The sequence below is a fragment of the Cyclopterus lumpus genome, chromosome 1 (assembly GCF_009769545.1).
Source record: "Cyclopterus lumpus isolate fCycLum1 chromosome 1, fCycLum1.pri, whole genome shotgun sequence".
Taxonomy (NCBI): Eukaryota; Metazoa; Chordata; class Actinopteri; order Perciformes; family Cyclopteridae; genus Cyclopterus; species Cyclopterus lumpus.
In genome coordinates this window covers 5,642,295-5,661,206 of record NC_046966.1, presented here as the reverse complement: position 1 = coordinate 5,661,206, position 18,912 = coordinate 5,642,295, and positions in this window count along the sequence as shown.

Here is an 18,912-nt window from a genome sequence, read left to right as displayed (position 1 = left end):
GGACAGTGAGGCGCGGCAAGGCCCGAGCAAATCTGAGGGCAAAGTCCTCCTGGAGATCCAAAAGGACTTGCTGGCCAATTGCCTTGATCAGCTCCAAGAAAAGGAGGACAACAGTTGGAGCCATGAGAAGACTCTCATGCAGAAGGAGATGCGTGACCTGAAAGCCAAACTGGATTAGGCACAGGCTCGACACACCAGGGACACAGACCACCTGAACTCCCAGTTGGGAAACATCTGCCCGATGCTGCGGAAAGCTCAGAGAGCTCTTGAGCAGCAGACCTCCAAAACCAAAGAGGTGGATGTGATCCAGTCAGAGCGCCGTGCTGAAAAGGACTCTGGTGCCGTGGTCGTATCACTACCCGAGGCTGCATGCAGCTGAAGACTTGTTCAAGAGCGTTGGAGAGCTCTCTTAAGTTCAAGAGGGTTCAAGCTCAGACGCTGGGAGAGAAAAAAAGGCACACAGCAAGCTGGAGGACGCTCTCCACAATCAGAAGGAGGAGGCTCAGGAGATGCTGGGAAGAGACCAGGCTTCCCATGAAGACCAGCCGGAGTGGAAGACCAGGAAGGTCGCAGTTGCAGCTGCCCTGAAAAAGGTAAAAGAGAAAACCTCCCTGCTGGAGGAGACTGAGACAAAGACAGCCTCCTGTGGGGCTCAGCTTGACGAGGAAATCCAAAGAAACAAGAGAGAGACAATTCATCAAGTGGCAGGAGGACAAGTCAGCCCTCCTTCAGGCCGCAGAACACCTCAGGAAGACTCTGCAGGACAAGGAGCGTGAGTGGAAAAAGACCAAGAGCTCCATGAGGTTCCAGCTGGAAGATCTCCGGAGCCAGACCACAGAAAAGGAGAAGTGGTCCGACATGCTCTTCCACCGGCTCCAGAATTCCACGCAATAAATGAATAAAAATAGCCCCCCCACACACACACACACATGTTTGTACTTTATTTTTTTCTTCACCTTTTAACTGCAGTTTTGGAAAGTACATTTTATACTTTCAAAGTGCAGTGGTTTCCATCTTCTAGTACAAAACTAAAACTGGTCCTCACAAATATATGATTACTAATACACAAATAAACTCTTACAAATATATATGCATAGAAATGATGTTATGTTTTTTGGTCTAGTATTTTGAGCTTCATGTCATGTGTGATATGAAAGCTTTGTATCAATGGCAGCCGGTAGCGATTATTAACTTTTCTACGTTGTTGTCTTAACTTTTTGTCTTTTTGTTTTCATTACAGGAGCACAAATAGCAAAAAGCTGCACTACAGGAATGCACTGCTCATTTGGTTTTGACATGTTTTACTTGTGTGGAATAAATGGACGACTCTACAACCGCTTTTCGTTGTGCAACCCTGTGTTGCAGAAGGACAATAAATGAACTCTTGTTGCACCCTGCAGCATGAAAATATAATTTCAAAAGCACGCTCATGCACATTCTGCGTCCACTGCTGAGATTTAAAGGGCAATTTCACCGCTCTCCCATGAGATCTTCAAAAATGATGGCAGTTCACAGAGGATGAAGATAGAACACTTTCAAATTTCCCAAGAGCTTTTAATCCCCATTATGGGAGCAGTTTCATTCAGGAAGTATGTTTGAAAGAAAATAGTTCCTACATGAAACACCTCTTAAAAAGTATGCCGGCGGAACAGTTTAGGCCATCACATTGAGCAAACTAAACACGATAAAGGCATTAAAGCAAATAGTGAGAAAAATAATATGTAAAGAAGTATTAAAATGTGTTTTATATCCCTTTTTATGCTTTTGGAGATATATGAAAAATAAAATTTGACTCCATTAAGGGAGTAGGGAGTTTGGATGTTTCCTCGACCAACATTGCCAATAAAGCTGCTTTGATCAATGCAGCCCAGCGCCAGCATTTACAGCCCCAATGTTCCTCTCGCCTTGGTGCCCAGCGTATTGAGATCATAAGCATTCTTCAAATGTTAAAACAACATCCTGAGCTAGAACACGGCTAGCAACTTCACAGCTGCCGTCCCGCTGAGTTCGACCTGCAAGAGGATGTATTGACAACAGGGCATGTTACAACCGTAAGTGAGTTCCATTTAATCTTATCGTATCATCATCAGCATCATTCCTGAAACCACTGTGTGTGTGTGTGTGTGTGTGCACGATACCTGAAGTTGTGCATATGAGCTGCATTGTGCAAGCCCTTCTCTCAGATGACTCACACAAACTTCTGTTGGGTAACTAATGTGAAACAGGTAAATCAACAAGTGCCCCTATGTCCTTTCAGCTTTCATATTTCATCTGTGTGGGAATGTTTGTGTCTCAGACAGACAAAAGAGAAACTTGTCATCAATGCGAGTAAACCCAGACGACTGGGAGCTGGCAGTCTAGCTCTCACGATGTGTATGCGTCTGTATGCACTTTCTCTAATGTGTGTCACACATTGACATGGAGCAACTAAAATGTTGCTACATCCCTCAAGTCTCCCAGGGGCTCAAGGCTGTGTTTTTTTCTTCTTCTGTAATTAATAATAATAATAATACATTTATTTATATAGCACCTTTAAAAACAGAGTTTACAAAGTGCTCTACATATAAGCAAGGTAAAAACACAACATCAATACAAGTAAACATTTCAGAAAATACATGAGGCAAAGGAGACAATGCCATATAGGCAATGAACACAATAGATGAATAGAAAATTACAAATACAAAATAAAGCAGAACAGACAAACTAAAATAGGGGAAACAATGGGAAACTGCATAGAAGGACGACATCACTTAAAAGCAGTTCTATAAAAATGGGTTTTAAGAAGTGATTTAAAAGAAGCTACTGATTATATAATCAGTAGCTGATTATATAATCATATATAACCATATATAACCTACCTGAGGGGATATATCCCCTCAGGTAGGTCGTTCCAAAGTCGAGGGGCTCTGATGGCAAAAGCACGGTCACCCTTTGATTTAAGCCTTGACTTTGGAACGGCCAGAAGGGCCTTGAAGGGCCTTGAAGGGCCTTGAAGGGCCTTGAAGGGCCCCACCGGAGGATCTAAGGCTGCGAGCTGGCTCATATGGGGCTAACATTTCAATGCTGTAGCTTGGGGCCAGACCCAGGCATGCTTTAAAAGTGAGCAGCAAAATCTTAAAATCAATTCTAAAACTAAACAGGGAGCCAGTGGAGAGAGGCCAGGACTGGAGTCATGTGACGCCGTCTGTTAGAGGCCAGGACTGGAGTCATGTGAAGCCGTCTGTTAGAGGCCAGGACTGGAGTCATGTGAAGCCGTCTGTTAGAACCAGTCAGAAGCCGAGCCGCTGCATTCTGGACTAGTTGGAGGCGGGAGATGGATTTTTGATTTATGCCGGAAAGGAGGGAGTTGCAGTAGTCGAGTCGAGAGAAAATGAGTGCATGAATGACTTTTTCCAGATCTGAGCGTGACAGTATGGGTTTGATTTGTTGAGATTATTCTTAATTGAAAGAAGCAGGACTGGACAATTTTTTTGATCTGTGATTCAAAATTTAATTGAGAGTCAAACATTACACCCAAATGCAGCCAGGGGACCAAGTTGACTCTTGATGAGACTGGTGTTATTGTTTGGGGAACTGAATAATATGACTTCTGATTTGGAGTTATTGAGCTGAAGGAAATGTTTAGCCATCCAGCAGTTAATGTCAGAGAGACAATCTAAGACAGCAGCCAGGCTCTCTGGGTCACCAGGTCTCAGCGGAAGGTATATCTGTGTGTCGTCTGCATAGCAATGAAAATATACGTTGTGTCGCTGGAGGATTTGGCCAAGTGGAAGCATGTAGATAGAAAATATGTTTAAAAATCGATGGGAAAGTACCATTTGCTAAGGAGCTATTTATAATTAATAAAATACCGGGCCCTAGAGTGCCAATAACCTCTTTGAGAAATTTAGTAGGAATAAAATCAAGGCTGCATGTGGCTGATTTCATGTGTGATATAAGTTGGGATAAAAAGGGCAATGATACAGGCTGAAAATGACTAAAATAGTTTTGAATGTCCCTACTGGTATGTAAAACTTGGGTTGGGGGGGGGGGTAATTTGTTGTCTTATTTAATTTACCTTATTATTAAAATAATGTAAAAACTTCTCACACATCTCTTGTGAGGCATCAATAAAATGACAGGGGGAGGGGTTTATGACCTTGTCTATGACCTTGAATAAGACTCTGGGGTTTGAATGATTGTTTAGAATTAAATTGGAGAAGAAAGAGGTTTTTGATTCTTTAACTGCCTTTTGATAGTTATTCATTGCCTAATTAATGACCTTGTTCACACGCTGCACTAAAAACTGCACAGCGGCCAGCAATGCAGTGTTTGTTTTAGCTGGAGGTCTGGATGTGGTGTCGGGGTTCCAGTCTGAGGGACTACCGTCTGGCCTGTGACGGACAGCGTTGACCGCTGACTGTTGACCTTTGACACCAGATAGAACAAGGCTGCAGGGAAAGGTCAAATACTTGGGAGGTCATGGAGGTGCAACGAATCATGTCGACAAATACAAACACACGAAGGAAGTCATAGGTCCATACCAATTAGGTTTTGTTTTTATTGTAACATTTGGTAATAAAGTGTGTGGTATGTGGATAAGACACACACACACACATAAAGGATAAAGGATAGTGATCATCGAGATTTTAATTCCCATAAAAAGACAAAATATACATATAGAAATTAACTAAGATTTAAATTGAAAACTAAAAGTTGAGGCTGGTGCTATTCAGTACTCTGCTTATTATCAATAAATGTCATGCTAAGACCAAAACCAACAACGCACTCTTTGATCTCTCAATGCTCTTTGACTTCAATGCTCGGGCCCCGGTCCCATTCTGTCCTGCTGAGGATGCCATTTAAAAGAAAGACTCTGTTATTTCTTCTGACAGCTGGGAACTGTAGTCAGGAGTGAGTTACTCAAACGGGAGGTAGTGTTGGGGGACTAGTTTCAGCAGAGGAATGATACACATTTGGTGATCTAGTGAGCATTTACAGCAGCAGTCAAAATGAACTGCCTGTGTTCATGGTAATAAAGCAACATGTTACCCAGTGCAACAGAGTGGCTCATTCATATGTTTTTAAGAGTTTTTGGACAAGAATTAAGGTCTCTGTCACAAAGAAATATACTATATACTGTAAGGCTTTGGCCTCATACAGAAAATTCTTGTTCGTGGGATCACACACACACAGTGGTAAATACAGAGTATCATCAGGCGCATCAGATTCAGTTCATTGTCCCTTTTCCCTCTTCCGTCTCTGTCAAAACGGTCCAATTTATTACAGCAAACTAACCTGTCAATCACTTGTCCGGAAAACAACTGCATTCCAGGAGCTGGCTTGTGGTTGTGTGTGAGCCAACCACAGGCCTTTTCCTGTTGTCATGGCAGCAGAATGATTGATAGGCTCCTTGGGGAGGGAGAGTAACTCCAGGCTTCCTCTCTCTGTTTGTTGACAGACAGCAGGTAAAGACGACTTTTATTGGGACGAAGAGTGTGTGTTTGTGTGTGTGTGTGTGTGTGTACGTGTACGTGTGTTTGTGTGTGCGCACGTGCGTGCAGCGCGTGTGTGCCTGCCGGCCTCTGTGAATGCATATTTATGTGCCTTCATGCACTTTAGTCCACATTAAAATGATTGACTTCCTGCCTGCATGTGTGTGTGTGTGTGTGTGTGTGTTTGTGTTGTTATTGAATGATGGCTGTAACAGCGACAGTAATTAACCCGCCGTGATCCAGGCCCGGCCTCTGTGAAACATTTAGTCCAAGACAGAGTGCAATGTCTCTCTGGGGACTGAGACGTGTTAACTCCACGACAAACTGGACTCTGTTTCACGCCACATAATCCAAGTACAACTTTTCATTGCAGCTATAAATTGTCTTTATATTTCAACAGTATATTTGAAAATGAATGATATAGCCGTTAGATAATGTCACGTCTGTTTGCTTTTACATTTACAGGTCATTTTAATTTAATACAAATGTAAAAAAAGGGCACACACATGGGTGTACACATACAATACACCACTGAGTTCTAATGCACACAATCTTTAAACGGTTCTCTACGACGCACAGGGTGTTGATATAGCAGGAAACAACTATTTGCTGAAGAGATAGTGGAGTATTGTCTACCTGAAAACAAAGTGGTCCTCTGTGCAAACTTCTCCTTGCTCTGTTGACATGGCCGGGCCGGCCGCGCACGCTTTGTAGTGCACGTTTGTGCGTGCGAGTGTGTCCCACATGCTCCGGTAGACACTGCTAGCTCTAGCAGCACTGTCACCATTGTTTGCACCGTTAACACCGTTAGTCTAACCTGGTTCGGCCGTCGCCATGTCGAGAGCTGTTAAGAGGCAATGAATGTGCAGTGAACTTCGAATGACATTTTCTAGGCCCCGAAACCACAGACATCAACAGTTTACTTGGAGGCCTCAATACTGGAGAAAAGTTTTCTACCTGTCTACTTTTTAATGAAGTGCTATGCTTTTCCTGTTTTTAAACTGCTTCAAAACGATAATGGAACGTGCGAGAAGGCCAAAAGTACATTCCACGTTTGGTATCAGGGTGCATGTGCCCCGGACTCTCTGATTATAATTTTGATTGAAGTCTTATCTGCTCCTTGTCTCGGAAAAGCGTCACTCCGCTAACAGAAACGTCAAGACTCTGTCAGTCCTTCATCTCTGCTTGTATTGGCTTACTTCATTCGGTCGCTCATTTTAAAATGTGCATGTTCTCACTTTCTCAAAAGAACCCTAATCCCTCATCCACCTCGTGACCAAAACAAAACACAAGCACAACCTCTTTGTTTTTCGTGTCTACAGAAGTCAGCCTAACCCTAACCCTAACCCATTATTATCAGCGCTGCCTGCAGATTGAATTGGCCCAAGAGAGTACGAGAAAACAAAACCTATTTTGCATGGGTTTTAATTAATTGTTACATAACTTGACGCAAGCCAACATGTGCAATAAACTGTATGTCCTTAGTGTTTTGTTGTCTCCTCAAAGGACATAAACATAACATACTTAAAATGCACTTTGAGGGAAAAACCACCACATGAATGATTAAATCTGTAAATTCTGAATAATGAGCTTTTAATGGAGCCACATCAACGTTCACATTATTTATCGTAATGTATCGTATATCGGTTTATCCTGTTATCCAAAGCGTATGATGTGGTGTGTGGATCTTATAATGTGGTGTGTTTTCCTTTGCATGCGTGTGTGTATTGCACATGTTGGAGTCGCCGTGTCCCAGGAAGGGCGTTATCATCCGGAGCGCAGGGCTCTATTGTTGAACAGCGGAGATGATAAGGGACAACTTAGGACGTGGTGGAGGCCAGTCTTGAATGTGTCTCTTGCCACACACATGACTCAAAAAAAAGTTCACCACTGTCATGTAATGTGGGTCTGAAAGACAATAAACGCACCTCATGCGAACAAGTCTGTTTTGCATTAGTCTGGAGATTCCCAAAAAAGAAAGATAAGCTCTGCAAACAAACAACTCCTCTGTGAATTAGTTTTACAGTCTTTAAATTAAATGTGTGGTGCCGAGCTACAGGAGGAGGCTTTTGTCTTCTGCGCCTCAGATTTAATCTGGTTTTTGCACCGCGATGGAAGACACGTAAAGAGATTAGTCTCTCCGAGCTGTAAGAGAGCTGTGATGATTTAAGATTAGGCAAACTTAAAGAAAGCCTTCATTCTTTTCTTTTCTTTTTATATCTCAGGGGTTTGTGCAGCAGCCTGGAGGAGGATTATGACTGATCAGATTTATGAAGTGAAGAAAGAAGAGAAGAGGCCTAACTGGGTCAGACCCAGGAAAATTCATTGAGTTCAAATTATCACCAAACTCTCATTACATTGTGCTTTTAGACCAGATGTGTCCAGTGAAAAAGAAATGATATTATATGAGGTATGATCCAAAGAACAGCTTTAATTAATTTGAGTTGATCATTCTTATGGCATGGCTATGATTTTTAAAAGAACATGAGGGGAAATTATTAATACATACAGACATCCTTCCGCCTTTTTCCCCCTCATTTTTACACCCGTTCATATGACGCAACACTTTAAACGGATTCTTCCTCTTTATCTCAAACCAGTGGCCTTGTTGTACCCCATCAACTGCGTGTTCACATACACACACACACACACACACACACACACAGACACACACACACACAAACACACACACACACACACAGACAGACACACACACACACACATGTTTGAACCAGGACAGGGAGGCGATGATAAAGGCTTGGCAGATGGCAGTTGAACGGTCTGGTGCGGTTGTTCCTGGAAAAGGGGCCAGCTGTGAGCGGTGTGTCCTCGGTGTTGGGATGGTGTATCTGCACTGGGCATCACAGCAGCTCCTGTCACCGAGCTGTGTGAGTTATTACTCTGGGATTTCCTAATGGCGTGGTCACAGACACACACACACGCACACACACACACACACGCACACACACACACACACACACACACACGCACACACACACTCAAAAAGGCATGCGGACACACTTGCTGTCAAAACTATGATGTAAAAATACCCTGTAAATGTGTATTTACAGGGGCATTTCGGCTCAGATATACAGAAGAGTGTCCCTCAGAGCCCAGTGAGCAATTTTTCATTGAAAATATGTTTGAAAAAAAAGACTACTCGCCGGTGAAAAAGACTTTCAAAATTATTTTTGAAAGTATTTAAAGATGTTGATTGAACGTTCGCGTTTAGACAATTTTTTCCACTGTGCATATTGTCATACTCAATGTTGCTACAATGGTGACAGAAAATGAACAAAGTTGCCACTCGTCTGGCGATAGCAATGTTCTTTCCCACGCTGTGACGAGAGAGAGATGAAGCGATGCTCTGGTCCTCTACGCGTCGTAACGTTGCTACTCGTTAACTGCAACAGCTCACCTCAGTGAGTCTGCGACTTGCCGTAAGTCGCTTTGGTTTATGCAAAAGTTAGCCCGCTACAACGAGCGTGATAGCGACAGCACGCATACAATGGACCATCCTGCTACATTGAGTTGAACGGGGGTGTCTGTTCCTCTCCTTTTCTGTTTCTATGAGCACAATTAAAACCAGACACTTCAGTAGCTGACGTGAGTGAACAGGTGTGTCAGGCACTGCTGTGCGTGTCTATCACTCGCACACCGAACCAGTGCACAATACTGCTTTAGTCATCACCCCCTGCAGCACACATCTGAGGGAGAAGTCAGACACAGACACAGACACAGACTCACACACACACACACACACACACACACACACACACACACACACACACACACACACACACACACACACATAAATGGGGTCCTTTAATTATCCTGACATACATTACCTCATCTCTCAAGGCTATGAGGCAGTACCTGGCCACATTACCGCATACAGACTAAAATAATATGGCATGTACATACACGCAAACAAACTGACTCAAGTCAAGTCAAGTTATATACAGTATATATCAACAAACGTTGAGAGCAATGGCGTTCTCGTCAGGTGATTTTTTAACGACATGACAATGGCCAGCACGAGCACAAGCACTTTCTCTTCTAAGAAGACCCAACTATTTAACTACAAAGTAGAAATGCCTGTTTGATACTTTTTTTGCATTGAATCATACTGGGATGTTTGCTGAAATTGATTGGATGGCCCTACCAAAAACAAATTCCACCAGCCACCACTGGTTGAGTGTATAGAAACCAAAAAATTACAATGAAAAAAGACAATAAATAAATAGATGAATGAGTGAATAGTCTTGTAAACACAGACAAACTAAACAAACTGGACACAATGCCATGACTGTATCATTACTGGTAGCTTGGCGTGTCTGCCAAATCCACGGCACACTGTCATCCGACCAAAATCCATTTAGTGATCTATTTTTTAATTAAAAGTTGCTGCAATAGAGGGGGCTTTCTCATGGTCTGGGCTGTGTAGATGAAAGTGGAAGGGGGTAGGCTACACATTCCACTGACATGGAAGATATGTAATTTAGACATGTCTAATAGTAACCCACCAGCATGTGGAAATTCCCCGCATGGAAAGAATTCATGACATATTACTCTTCCACTTTCCTGAAGGCATTTCCTCCCCTAAGGTAGCCTACTAGGGTTTCTCTTAGGCAGTTAGCAGCAGCTTTATGGAGCCCCTTAAGGTAGTCAGACAATTCCAAAAGATAAGGTTAATTCATTCAATTACTCCTCTATTTATCTTTTACTATCTCATTTTTTTCTTTCATTTTATTTATCTTGGTCATTTCTCTGGTCCCTACTTTCCCCACTTACCTGTGTGTGTGTCTGAGTGCGAGTTATGCAATGACTGAGAGGTAGAAGTCACCTCGGGTGGTCCTGGGGCTTTTGTTTTTAACGATGCAATTTGACGCATGAGTCATGGTCATGATTTTTAGCCCTTTTTATGAAAGATGTATGCTAATAGTGATAGAGAAGTCCTAGTTCTCTCTTTCCTCTATGGAAACTCTTCAAATGTTCATATCACTTTGGACTGAAGGCCTAGTATAAAATCTCGACATACAACTTTCTATAATTTCTGAATTATTCATAATTTACACAAATCCCAGCTTGGCAGTGTTTGCTCTGAGCAGATTTAGAACACTTTTAAATAATGTAAATGCTCCAAAAAGGAGCTTGCTAATAATAATAACAGTAATAATAATAATAATTATTATTATTATAATAATTATTATTATTATAAATTATTTTTTGTTTAAACATTTTTGAATTCATCAGTTAAGCTGCTCAATACAGGTCAAGTTCACATGTTGTGTACACTTGATGTTGTTTCACACAGGGTATAAAGTAGAGACATTTGGTCCAACAGCATGACGCTTTGGATCATTTTTCATGATTGTTGGAACTTTGCCACCTTAAAGTCTCCCCCTGTTGCCAATGTCAAACATCAGCGGCACATCAAACACATTTAGATGTGTTTGATTTGCAGCACCCTTCATGCACTCTTCAGGCACAGTATGAAGAGACACATGTTCTTTGAAAGCTGCATTTTTCACAAAGCTTTTTTCGCTGATGTAAGTTCCCCCCACCCCCTCCACACAGAAAATTAATAGTTTGATCTCTTTGGGTTTGAGTTGCCTCTACACGAGAGGTCAGCTTTGCCATCTGTGAGCAATATGAAGACGTGCACGACGACCACAATACCAGGCATGCAAACTGGAGCGGTTTAAAGTTTAAAAATCACGACGTGAGCAGGTTCACTCTTTTGTTTGTAGCTACAATTAAAAGTCCATGTGTGAGAAATGGAGGTTAAATTCTTGTAAACTATTTTCTAAACTCTTTTCTCATGATTCACAAGAACAGGAGGATAGGCCAGTTACGCAGAATGCACTCCCTCATGACTACAACTTTCCCTGTGCCAATATAACTCTTGTTTGCTTCCCAACTCCCATTTCCACCATGTGTTTCATGTCGCTATGTTGAAAGGCTCTCGTGGAAAGCCCCACGTAAGGAGCAGCACTCACCATAAACAGCTTATGTTCAAACACTGGTATCTCTTTCTGATTTGCTCTTTCTTCTTTTGCTCTCTTGATGAATGGAGTGCGGTGCTTTGCCCATCTCCCCCAGACCCTTCTTTAGTCCTGTATAAAACAGATACCATCTACGAGTCTGTGGTCCTGAGCATGTGATCCATCATTTTTTATCAACAAAGGCTCCTTCATCAACATCTACAGGGGTCACGCCGTCCTCCCACACTCACGCACTGGTCGTAAGATGTGCGTGTGTCCCCTCCACCCTCATCTATGCCCTCAAGTTTCCATTAACTATCTGCTGATTTATTTCATGTCAAAGTCAAAAACACAGACACTTGGAAACGGGGAGGAATGTTCTGCACCATTGGAGCGGCTTTCGTGAAATCGAGTTGGGGAATAAGAGGAAGTCTGGAATTTAGACTATCAACGTGTGTGTATATTATTGTTCTGGTGAGTGTCTGTGTGAATGTTTTTGTGTGTGTTCGGTTCAACGGGTTCTGCCTGTGTGAGGTAAATCACTCTGTTCCTGGGTAGTAAGCCCGGTGGGCCGCACCCACAGACCGCACTCTCCTCTGGCAGGCACACACTCTCACCGGGGTACAGGCCCGTTGGACTCCATACATCTTGGCTTCCTGTATTTTCTCTCAAACTAACCTTCCCTCGTTGTTTCTCTCTGACATGTGCTTTGGCAAGTCCTCCCACCGACCGTTTTTAAAAGCACGAACGCCCGGTCCAGAGAAAGGGAGTGAACAAAGGAAGGAGAGAGGAGGGAGAAGGGGAGCAGTAAGAAGGAGAAAGATTAAGAGAGAGAAAGAAATAGTGGGCCCTCAATTTGTGTGACGCCTAAAACCTTGCCAACTCCAAAACCCACAAAGAATGAGATTGAGGATTAAAAGGAGGAAGGGATGGAGAGGAGGCAGGAGGGAGTAGAGGGGCTTATGAAAACGTCTGTGTATAAAGGCAATCTTTAATAAAAAAGAGAGCCTTTGGTTTCTGCGGTGGCTGGTAATGGCTCCAGTTGTCTAGAGGAGGACTGAACAAGCAAGTTTGTTTATCCAGTGTAGTGGGAGTTGCTAGCTTTACAGCTTGCATCCTTAGCATATACGATGACAGCATGGATTGGCTCACCGGTCACTTTTTTTCATGATATTTTTAGTTTTTGTTGCAACAGTCAGTAATCCACCGCACAGATCCAGACAGATCTGAACTTGTGCTTCCCAAATTGCCAGCCAGACAAGGGACAGACGTTGCTCCACGTAAATGCATGTTGACGTTGTTTGTGTTTCCCTTTTCATTCCATTTGAACTGGGAAGTCGGACTTTACAAGTTTACAGCTCCCCGAAATTTACTAGAACGCCGACTGAAATAAGATTTCCAACTTTGAAAGTTGGACGAATCACACCAACTCCAACCTAAAACAAAAACTGTAGGAATATGCTGTTCTTCTGTCTTACTGGTGTATCAATAAATCAGTCATACGCACTGTCATTACGTTTTCCGACTTGTACTCGGGTGTGACGTCATTCCCCAGCCCCTTAATCAGAACCTTAATTCCGCGGTAAATGGAATGCATCATAAGCCCAACCATGATGTTTTTCCTAAACCTAATGAAGTGGTTTTGATTAACTTCTGCCACATGTTTACTGTCTCTTTGAGCTATAACCAATGCGTTAGAAAGGGATGCCAAGGATTCTGGCAAAGTGTCAGTATGTGACGAGTTGGAAAGAGATGTGTTGGAACTTCTGTAGCTAGCAGGCTAAATGCTAACAGCTAGATTTAGTCCGTCACCATAGCTGGAGCTAAATGGCTCCAGTTACTGTAGCGTGCTGGCAGCTAGCAAGCTCGCTAGATCACTTGCTGATGGGAAAACAAGTTCAAGCGACTTATGGATGCCTGACTCTGCTATTGACTCTAGTCTGATATAACTGTGCAACCATGCCTCTTTTGTTAATAATAATAATAATACACACAAAGACGCTTAGACACAAAGACGCTTGTTAGCCAGAGGAAGGTTTAATAAGCAAGTTATTTTAAATATTTTTCTTTGCTTTGTTTCCAATAAAGGTCAGCACCCTTTAATATAGCTTAATAGTATGTATTGTAGTTGTTCCAAGTTAAGCAATGCACAAGATCTGTGAACAAAAGTGATTGTGGCAATTCTATTGAATTTAACAGTTTTAAATTTCAGTTTGAGCATATTTGAGGTTTCAACCTTGTGAGTTGTCCAAATTCAACGCATATCCTGGCAGGCATATGCAGGCTTTATTATTCATCCCAGCAACAAACCTTGGCTACATGCAGCTAACGGGAAATAATCCTCCCAGACGGATCAGCAAGAAAACGAAAAGAGGGAATTAAAAGTGCTGTAACTTTATACCTGCATGATACTGCTGAAGCATTGCATTAGCTTCTGCTGAACTTTCATGATTTCCATCAGTGGAGTTCAAGAGGAGGACTGATTACGGAAACCAATAACTCTTTTAATATTTGGCTTAAGAGTTTAAGATAGACTTGACAAAAGAGAACTTTTTGTCTCATCCCAAGACATTGAGCTTAGGAGAGTGGATTATAACCGTTCAACTGTGACTATACAACTGCAATCTTCTCAAAGTGGCAATTTAGACTTAAAGCTTAAACGCGGGGGTCCGTGGTCAAGAGTGGGTCATGCTGTTAAAAAGAAGCCGCAATTCAATGTGATTTATAACAGTGTTTTCAGGCAAAGATCTGTTAGTCTGCCAGCGATAAGACTTTGAACCATGACCGTGTAGCATCAAAAAAAGGAATTGACTCTGCAGGAAGAATGTAGGGAATGTCTCTCTCTCTCTCTCTCTCTCTCTCTCTCTCTCTGTTTCTCTGAAGGGTTCGTTAGCGAAAGATGTGACATCACTTAGAGAGTGTGTAGTCGCTCGTCTGTCGACCAGCATGTTATACTTGACATTAATTCCATATCATTAAAGTGGCACCAAACATTTTAGGATTACTTAGAGTGCTGTTAGTGCAAACCACGGATCCAGTGACACCATCAGTGTCATTTCCCTTATTTAATACCGGTCACAGTCAATGGTCATTTATGACTCCCCACACTCACCCTGTCTTTCAAAATGTGCTTATTCTCGCAGGGAGTGAAACACTTTGAGGGAGTTGAAGTCAGTAATGAGGCATATCGTCTGTCTAAATCAGTTGCTGTTGAAATGGTGTAAGGTTATATAAAGTCTCTCAGGGCAGCTAAAGACTTTTCTTTTATTGTTTTTTGCTGCTAACGTGCCGTTGCTTCAGATATGTTAGCTGATGGTGCTTCATACTTTCGTTGACACAGAGTCTGAGAGACCACCACAGCATGTCTGTTTGAGCAGATGAACGGCGCTTTGGGAGTCGGTGAGATGGAAAGAAGATGATCATCTGCTCTTCCTTTGTCGCAATTCTGACATGAACCACACCGCATGCAGTTCCTCGTGAGCAAGCAGATGTGAGCCACATGAGCATCGTTAAGTGCAAAAGCCACCCCGATGACTCCGTCATAAAAAATCTCCCCAGACTCCAATTCTTTCCAATTACCTACTACTTATGCTCAGATGTGGCAACGTTCCTCTTTAGATTCAAGATCTGCCTAAAATTCAAGATTTATAGTTGAGTTCACTGCTTAAGGAGCAATTACCTCCAGAGATCAGAGCCACATAAACCATTACCACAAGACGACAACCAGTGTTAATGAAGCACAGATGAGAAGATGTGCTCATGACAAAACAGATTGCCTGACACGGGAAAAACTTCTCAACTAATTTTTTTTTGTTTTCCTCGCAAAATTATGTTTACTAATTATGTTTCCTTTATTCATCAGACAGCTATATCTGTAGTTGGGCTACTTGTTATTTATATAGATTGAAAATGTACAGCCAAAACAAATAATTAGATAATAACATATCATTATTATTACAGATTTAACTGCTCAACACCATATAAAGTAGTTAAAATGAGCTCCACCTTGGCCACTTAGGCTGCAACATTATGGAAGCCATCAATTAGCCAAACCTGCTCCCAATGTTTGAGAAAGTGAAACATAATGTGTGCAACGGCCCTGTGATTGGATCCATTCCCAAGTTTAATGGGTTCTCCCTTGACCCTCGCTGCACCTCTACACCAAGTTACGTGAACATCGCCATTCTTCTGACAAACAGACAAACCAAGCCGAAAACATAACCTCCTTGGCAGAGGTAATGATAACAGTGATCAATCTATACAGTAAGTAGCTGGGCATTTTGCCAATAATGCCATTCATTTCTGCACAATATTAAGATTTTGACAAAAAGGATTTTTGGCAAACGCAGTTAATTGAAATGATGTCTGCCTGTAAGGAAGGAAATAGCAGTATTGTAAAGTATGTATGTAAATAATTTGTAGTTATAACACATGGGTTGAACTTGCTAAATCACCTGTATGATCTTTAAAATAGACTTTTTCTTATCTTAAGAGCAGTTAGTGTTTGATTGTTTTGCTCCTCTCAGTAACGGACATTTCTATTGCACCACCTGTCTCTTATTTCGAAGAGCTGTCAACAGCCCGGAGGCTGAGGAAACCAGCATGAGTAATGCCTCCAAAAGAAAAGATGAAGCAAAACAGACAATACAGACAATGATTTGAAATACAGTACCTTATCGCAATAAATCCCCCATATCGCCAGACCAGAACGCTGATACCGGCCAATTTAGCACATGTAGCAATTTCATGTTGTAAAATTCACAATTTTCAACACCATTTGAGCATGGAAATAACCTAAATGTTAAGGTTAGTGAAAGGTTATGGCAAATAAAACAGGATCACGGTTTGGTTAAGGTTAGGCAACTAAAACACTACTGTGGGGAAGATCATAGTTAAGTTTAATAGAAAGGCAAATGTGAAAAAAAACTGACTTCCACATGAATGTTACACACCCATCCACAGCTCGGACCAACACACCCCTATTTATCCGTATGTATGATATCAAGTGCATAAAAAGACATAAACACACAAACTACATACCTGGCGGAAAAATGGAAAAATTAAATGAAGCCAGGCAGGACCATGTAAACCATTGAGTGAATGGAGGGCCGGTGTAAAAATATTAGGATGGCTGGCGATCCACCCATCCAAACAGGATGCCAGAAATGCATGAACAATAATCTCCATCTTGGCTGGAGATTGAGCGAGCCTCCGTTTACAAGGTTTAACAATTGGAAAATAGAAATCCTGAGTCATGAGCGAAAAGTTTGAGTGCTCGATTCTACAGGAACTGCTGGAATCGGAGCTGACGATTCAAACTTTCCCTTGTGAACACAGCTGTCTGGTTTAGTGGCAGCACAATCTGCAACCGCGATTTTACATGCTGCTAATCAGAGGCCAATTTCTCTACACAATGGACATTTTGACATTCTGTGAACTCACCGTAGGACGTGGCTGTGAGCTAAGCACACACAGGACAAACAATTACCAATAAAGCGTGAAAATCCCATCGAGAGAAGAGACTCCCTCAATCAACCCAACCAGAGGCGTTTACATCCTTCCACCACAAAACGTGACTTAATCACAACACAGTGTCCTCCATTTCCCAGAACTAAAATATCATAACACAATCATTAAGGTGTTATCACTTGGACGGGATTACTCAGGAGGATTTGGCAAAGGTCTGATTCAATTTAGCCCAATGGGCCCAGAGCTGGTAAAAACTAGACACCCTTTTAGAGAATTTAAAATCACTGGGGATGCTTCTCATCCTTCTCTTGTGACAGAAAACACATCTCCTCATCTGCCCCTTTTTCACTGCCGCGGAGAACATCTGGAGCCAGTCACTCCGCCGTTGGCTCGTGAGAGCGGCTCCTAATGGAACATGTGAATGTGTTATAAGATCCGGCTCGCACAGCTGCTATTAGCTCAATATTACACTTTGGCAGCGGAGCAGCAACGACCTACCTCTTCACGCATTCTGCTTTAATTGCGTAAATTGATGTTAATCCGGCCCTCAAGAGCCCACGACAAGGGTCGCAGAAGAAAACAAGTGGTCACATCTAAAAACTAAAAACTCTGATGCTGAGAGCTGGGAAGTGGACATGGACCTGGGGGTTGACAGGGGGTGCGGGGTGGGGGTGGGGGCACTGGCGAGGGAATGAGGTAAATGAAAAGAATGAAAACAAGCTCTCAGGAATCACCATTAGGAGCCAGAGGTCAGAGTTGATGGATACTGCTGCTGAACTTTGTTTCCTGAGAATATTTTGTTTGTCTTTGGAGACCGGGACTCTACCTGTCTGTCTGGTTTGGGGTCGTGTTACTGAAAAGCATAATGCAAATACACAGGCTCCTAAGTGGGGCAGGGGTATCACGGAAACCCCTATTGCCCTTCCATTTCCTGCAGACATGTTGAAGGTCCCTCACAATGAAGTGTATTATCTTTATAAAGCAGTTAAGAGCCATCAGAAAAGCACATCTGCAATTAGTGAGTGCTTGAACTAGGAGAGAAATAAACTAATAAAGGTCCCAATTGGAGAAATATACAAACATTGCCTGGAGATGTAATCTGCTTTGTTCACTTTATCCCTCTTCCGTGTCCTGCTGGCGTGACAATATGCCTAGAAAGACTAATGGTCGATCGTGAGAACCGATGGCCTGTGAATCAAAGTGGTGTGAATGTGTAATTCTCCCAATTAAGCTCTGCATAATGCGCTATTGGAACCGAGAAAAACAAATGGGATGATAGGCCGCGTTGCCATTAGCTTGTTTTGTTCTGTGTTGCATAGATGCCCAAATAGAGTTGCCCAGAAATGGCCATGAAATTGTCAGCTGTCCTGGGCGATAGCCTGGAGGGAGATTTACTCACCATCTCTAATCTGTTTCCACTGGACGCATCCAAATATTACCAACCAGCACAATTCTGCACAGAGCTGGACTGAGAAATAGTAATCATGGGAAAAGTACGATGCCATAACTTTTTTTTTTGGTCCTCTTACTCAAAATGTTTTTGACTGATTAGCACTGTCCTTTCATGTGTTGTCATTACGCTCCTGGCTCATGACTGCACCAGTTGCTATCCTGATAAAAATATATAAAGTCCTGTAACATTTGTGTCCTCAAAAGACATCGAGGAAAGAACGCAAAGAGATTCTGGGCGACAATTTTGTAGTTTGAAGAAAGACAGATAGGCATGCTTGAAGCAAACTAGTTTGTACGCTGCTGCGTCTGACCGTGTCTGAATGCAAAAATATTTATAGTTATTTATAGCTACAGTTACACTCAAAAGCAGTGGGAAAAGCCTGCTGACAGTAATCGTACTCTTTCCGACAATCTTTCTGGAACACAAAAAATAGACAAAAGTAGTTGTATGACGAATGAAAGAAGAAAGCCGAAGAGGGAATTTCCATTTCCTGCATCACAGATACGCACATCTGGCTCTCGAACGGCCG